This window comes from Argiope bruennichi, chromosome 11 (assembly GCF_947563725.1).
Source record: "Argiope bruennichi chromosome 11, qqArgBrue1.1, whole genome shotgun sequence".
NCBI classification, from domain to species: domain Eukaryota; kingdom Metazoa; phylum Arthropoda; class Arachnida; order Araneae; family Araneidae; genus Argiope; species Argiope bruennichi.
In genome coordinates this window covers 40,801,337-40,808,406 of record NC_079161.1, presented here as the reverse complement: position 1 = coordinate 40,808,406, position 7,070 = coordinate 40,801,337, and positions in this window count along the sequence as shown.

Here is a 7,070-nt window from a genome sequence, read left to right as displayed (position 1 = left end):
ATTTAAATATATTTTTATATATTCCTTTCAGTTACTGATATATTCAGGATCTTAAATCTTTACAAAATATTTCCATTATATTTTCGCTTTGTTTATTTGGAAGTGAGAATAGAACGAGTAAAGTTGTTGGTATTTTGCTACTATAATAGTGGTTTAATTTATCATTTTACTTGTTTGTTTTACTGAACTTTACATTTTTTTACCACCTTTTTTTATTTATTTCAATTTAGTTGAAAAAACTTTTATTAATAATATTTGTAAAAAATAATGTTCCATTTATCTGAGATATGATCTATGGTTATAAATGAATGACTTAGAAATGCATCTTATAACTAAAGTAGGTTTTATTTATTTTAATATTCATGGATTAAAAAAGAAATGTTTTGCTTACAGTCATTTTTCATATGGATTAGTGGACTTAATAAACATTTAATAATACTACATTATTCTTCAAAAATAATAATCTTATTAAAAAGAAAACTAAATTTAGAGATAGTAGAATATAATTTTAGAAATATTAATTATTATGGTGGAATAAATTACTATAAGCTACTCTGCCTGTCAATCCTACACAAACACTGAATTACTTTCCTGAAATAAGACTGTTGATCACTCTTTAAATTTATATCTTTGGCTAGAATGTACTTATTTGTATTTTCTTCTGTCCTTTGGTATTATTTTTTTATAGTGAATGTTGATCTATACAGGTGAGAAGAGTGGAAATTTTTTTTTGTGAAGGTCAATATATTATCAATTATAAACATATAAAATACCAGTCAAGTTGATTTTTATCATTTTCTGAATATTTAATGAGAACCAAAATTGTTTCTATGTTTTTAAATTTATTTTCACTTGATAGTTTTTTCTGTTTTAATATTATGTTCCTTCCATTGCAAGAAGTAAAATATGTTACTGGTAAATGTTACTTAGCATTTGTATTATTAAATTCTTTGTGACTTCGGTGAAATTTTACTTTCAATTGTAATTTTTTTTTTTTTTTTAAGTAAAGACTGGTGCTTATTTGATTTTCAATATTGGTAACAGTGTATTGATATAATCAGGTTTTAAAACTTCTATCAGGAAAAAAAATTATTTTTCATTTCTTAATTATATTCAAAATTAAATATATTTATCAAAAATTTGGCAAATATCTCTATTAGTAATGAAGCAGAATGACAGTTTTCGCACTATGCAGGTCAAATCATTTGTTCTAGAGCTTCCAAACTTATTACATATATATATGGACAATAAAAATGTACACCTCTTTGTAATTTTTCCTTTTGAATTTTCAATTAAAAATTTGATTAATAAAAAATTTAATGCTTTTCTACCATAATTTTTGAAAATATTAATGCTCAAAAATGATTTTTGCATCATTTTAAAATTATATATATCTTCTCAGTAATAACAATTTCTTTTGCTTTATAGTTTTTCCAATTTCAATCAGTTTTTTAAAAAATATTTTAGGCACATTTTATTAAAATATTTTTCATTATTGAATCAAAGCTCAAATCACTTTCATTGTTGCTACTAATATTTCATCTTGCTTTTTCCCTCTCTTCATTATTGATGATCAAATTATAAAGATTAGCTTTTTTTATATATATTGGTTTTAGTACTAGGTATGCTTTTAATAAAAAATTTTTGTTTTTATCAATAAGATAATTTCAGAAGTAAACAATTTCAAAAAACATTTATAGTGCTCTCATTTTTTAAATGCTACTGCTCTTTGTAGTTATGTAATTGGATATACAGGGTGTTCATTAATTATTGTTGGAGTTTCCGTACCTCATAACTTTCGAATAAAAAATATTATGCAATATTATTATTACGTATTCATAAATCACAACTCAAAGAATTTTATTAATGATATTAAAGTGTAAAACTTGCACAACTTGCACTTTGTAGGTATTCAGCTGAAGGCGATTCTTTGAGTTGTACTTTATGAATACATAATTCTTTGAGTTGTAATTTACGTATTCATAATTCTTTGAGTTGTAATTTACAAATACGTAATCAGTTTTTGCATAATATTTTTTATTCAAAAGTTATGGGGTACGGAAACCCCGACAATAATTAATGAACATCCTGTATATTAAGATATAAGTAGAAAGTTAGAGAAATGCATAATACTCTGAGCAGAACGGCATAAGGCTTCTAATATAGTATGATTATTTATAACTTAAAATTTGAAGGTTAAAAATATTCTGTTAAAGGAGCCAGTTTTTAGTTAAAATTTTTAGCAAATGTTAATTCTGCCAAATAAGCTAATTTCCAAAGGCAGTTAGTAATAAATGGTGGAGATTCTTGGCAGAAAGATTAATTTTTAAGCCTTAAATTTTTCCAATCTATAAAATATTAATATTTATATTATAAATTGAGGAAATTATTATGCATAAAATTATATTCTCTGTAAAGTTATTTATTAATATTTGTTTTAAATTACTAAATTGTCCAGGTCTGTTTTTCTTGATGCACTAAGTGAAAAGTTAGATATTTAAAAGAAAAATGCAAACAGCTTGAACTTTGAAATATTACATACAAATCATTGTTTTGTTTTTCAAAAATCAACTTGAAATGTAAATAATTGTTTCCATTTTATTATGTTTGTTATGAGTCATTCATAAACAAAAAAAAAACTACATATCTTAAAATAAGCAAAGATAATTAATTCTCCTACTTTGAACATTGTAGCACCATAATGCTCTCTAAACATGATTGCACCAATTATTGCTTCAATGCATAAAGTGTTTTTCTTCATATAATTTAAAGAAACATGGCCAATCTAAAAATAGTAAAAAATGTGAAAGTGAAAATTTTGTCTTATACTTAATGGCCTAAAAAAATCAAATTTTTTATGCCTTTTTAACACTGGCAGAATTACATGACAGGTTTAGTGAAATAAAAAAAAAAATTAAGTTGGATTTCATTAGGTTATAAAAAACATTGTTAGAGACTGTAGCTTAAAATTGATGTCAAAAATTTACTAAAATTAAAAAATAATAATAAATTTACGGAACTGAAATTGGTGATTCTGTAACAATAATGTTTATACTTTATGTCCCAAAGCTATTACAGAAAGCCTTTAAAAGGTTGACTAATTTTCACTTGTATTCGGACAACTTAGAGATTAGAGAGACTATCATTTTAGAGCAGGGATTTCGCTCAAAATTCGATTGAAATCTATAAGCTTCGTGTATAGGCCCGGAACCAAATTTCTACCACTTGAGTAGTCAATGCGTTTCCAAATTACCGTGTTCACAGACTACTGTATAGTTTCAAATTTGTTTCGGGTACTCGGGGAGATCTGAAATGTAAAGATTAACCAAATTCTATAATGTGTTTAAATTAATATTTTCTCTTCGAGATTGTCACGGGCGGCCGTGGCCTGGTGGTAAGGTCCCGCTTTAGAACCGGTGTCGTCGTGTAAGCCGGTCTGGTGCACGTGAAATCCGTCGGGGCCAAACGACCTCTTGCGGGTGTGGTGTGGAAGTTTGGAGAGGGGATGCTAACTCAGTTGCCGTTTTCGTCATCTGACCACGGTTCAAAATTACGAGGTCCGTCCCAAAATAGCCCTGGAGTTGCTTTAAAACAGGACCTAATATAACTAAACTTGGAATTGTCACCTCGAAACTGTCTTGCATGCATCCAAATTTGTTATCTCTTCTACACATATTAAAAACTTTATTCGCCATGAACTCGGATTTTTATTTTAGAGGTTCCGACATTAACGTTCGGGCTTCGAAACATAGTGAAAAAATCCGAGAAAGTTTGACAAACTGTCAACTCTTAAATGGATTTTGTTCAATATGGTTTTTAAGTAATAAAAAAAATAATCACTCGTTTAATTATCATGAAATTTTCTAGGATACATCTGTACCTCTCAATATATCCATATGCAAAATTTGAATAAAATCTGTCTAGTAGTTTTTTAGTCCATATAGGACACATACAAACGAACATTGCCTTATATATATATATAGATTTAGATAGTATCAAGACTTTTCTGTCTGAAATTGAATCGCATACGTATATGCCCCCTCCCCCTCCAAATTTCAGGAGATTTGAGAAGGGTTGCCATCCTCGTCATCTGACCATGTTTACAAATTTCGAAGTCCATCACAAACTAGCCCTAGTGTTACTTTAAAAAAACGAGAACGTTAATGAAATTAAACTAACCAATCTGAGGTGAATCTAGCCTTTTTACTGAATCTGACGTGCTATCTTTGGCGACTTATCGCTGTAGGCGAGTATCAGAAAATATGATATGCATTTCCGACTTATTAAAATCAAAATTTTACAATATTAGATACCAAATTTAAATCATGGATTATTTTGGAGACATCGAGTTTTACATACTTGCTAAAGTACAGACCGACAAATGGTAGATGTCATGACGGCTGGTACAAAATTTGATGCATATCTACACATTACATGTTAAATCTGTGTGCCAAATAATATCTTTCTAACTCTTCGTCTTATAAGTATCAGGTTAACTTACATTCGGACAGGCAGGCTTCCTGTGAATGAATTTCGTTCAAAATTTGATAGAAATCAATAAAATTGTTTTAGAGTTCATATACCAAATTTCAATCATCCAGCCCCAAAGCATTTTTATGTTTATAGACAGACATTATTATAACTACTCAGACTGTCTCCCCAAAACTGTCTCGCGCATGCTCTAAGAGAGGTTATTATCTTCCTCCCCGGCCATAAAATTGAGAACCTTAAGTAAGAACACGAATGCCTTACATGGCATTGGCGAACTATAATTACTAAATATTGAACTTTGGCGTGAATTGAGTATTTTACTCTTTCATCTCCGCTGGGGGTACCTCAGAAATGAGGATGAGAAGGTTCCGGTTTGATGGTTAGTTCTCGCCACCCTGGTAAGTACAAAAATGGTGGAGGGTTGGCTACCTCCTATGGATGACAGGACGTACTTCTCACGGGAATGGTTGTACCGTGGCCGGTAATGGCTCTTAGAAATAAACCATTCTTCCCACCAGTATTGCTGTCACCGCGATCCGTTCATTCAGTTTTATCCGCGTGCCCAAGGATGAGTCGGTGTAGTCAAGTTATGATTTATTTGTTTCTTGATTTCTGACGTTTAGTTATAGATACTGGAAAACAAAATTTGTGTTCAGGCGCTTTGTTTCCAATCGATTGAAATCAAAATCTGATACATATCTGCAATTGTAATCACAAAAACACTAACGCCATTCAAAGTGCAAAGAATCAAATTGGATATATTTAAGGAATGCGTTTTTGAGTTATTACATGCTTTTGGGAAGTACAGACTGAAAAAATGTCAACCCCCTTGTCTTATTTGGATCCAAACTTGATTGGTATCTATAATTTAACCCTTACTAATGCCATGAAGAGTATGCTTATCTCCAAATTCACCTCAAATTTGAATGAAGTTATGTTGATAGGCATAAATGCTCACTAATTTTTCAAAAAGGCAAAATCCTAGATCCTCTAATTTCTTATCTCGTACAAAATGGTGTGTCTGGATTCGTTAATTAGTTATTAATTCAACAAATCAATTAATAAATCAAATTAAATGTACCTAATAAGCTAAATGAATTACTTTTCTTAAGCCAATCTCAATTTTAAAAATATTTTAATATACCACGACTTAAAAAATGTCCTTCTAAAAGGTTAAATCTGTATACCGAATTTTATCCATCTAGCTGACTTCGTTTTCTAGTTGTTAACTTATATTCGGACAGATAGACTTCCTCTGAATGGAATTCATCCAAAATTAGGAAAAATCTATAAATTTGGTGTACAGATCATATATCAAATTTCAGCATTCTAGCTCAAATCATTTTTTAGTTATCTTATCAAAGACAGACAGACGTAATTGCAAAATATGTTTTTCGAATACGTGGTGGTCTACAACATGGAAATTCGTCAAACTCTCGAGTTCAAATTTTTTGACGATTGTAATACTTTTTATTTGTATACTTGGTATATGAAAAATAAAAATGTGCACTTAAATGTAAAAAATGTACATTTATATTATGATACCTGAGCAGTTAAATAATCTGTTAATGACTGGCAAGAATTGTTTACTCCATTATGCCGGATTTACACTCGGCCAGTAGGCAGTGTATTGCGTAGAAAGGGACTGATTTATGCTTTTCACAATTTCATGAGACAGATTCAGGATTTCCATGCTTGACTATAAATTGCCGTTTTGGCCACCCTGAAATTTTCTTTTTCATTGTGTATCGTATTAAAATGATAGAAAAAATATGGCAAAAAATAAAAAAGGTCAAGATACCTAAATTTGATATAATATAGAAAAAAAATGGCAAATAAAAGGGGGGGAAAAACATAACCTAGCATCAGAAAGAACAAAGAGCAAAAAATGTCGCAATTAATCTATGATAAATGAGCAATTTTTTCACGCCCCCCCCCCAAAAAAAAAATCAACCCGCCAAATTCTACAAACCTATGTGCAGTAAGGAAAAATACAATACAGCGCCATGTTGTTGTCTAGTTGGGACAATTACTTGCCATGGATCTAACAGCATTTTTCACTCTTTCTACGCATGCGCTGCCTACTATCCGAGTGGAAATCTAGCATTAAACTTTCAATAAAATTTATTCCCGTCATCGGCTAAAGATTATTTAATACCCTAATTTGTGTATAAACAATTTACCTTTAAAAAATGTTTTTAAAATAAATTTTAGAAATGTAGTATCTGGTGATAAAAATCACGAGAATAAAATATTTTTATAATAAAAAAAGTTGGCAATTTCGCTTTTCATATTTTTTGTTTATCATTGAGAATTCAAAGTCAGACGATTTTTATCATATTTTTTGTACGCTTATTTGATGTGTGGAATTTTCTGATTTTCCTCTTGGTTCTATATATTTGATTCTAATTTTTAATTTAACTTTTCTTATCCCTTAGAATTGAATAACCGATATTTCTTACGTCTGAACGAAATTTGGATTACATATATTAAAAATGATTACTGAAACACTGCGAATGCTATTACTAATCATTATTAATACATTTTTGGAGATGCATGTATAACAAACCGGATTGCTA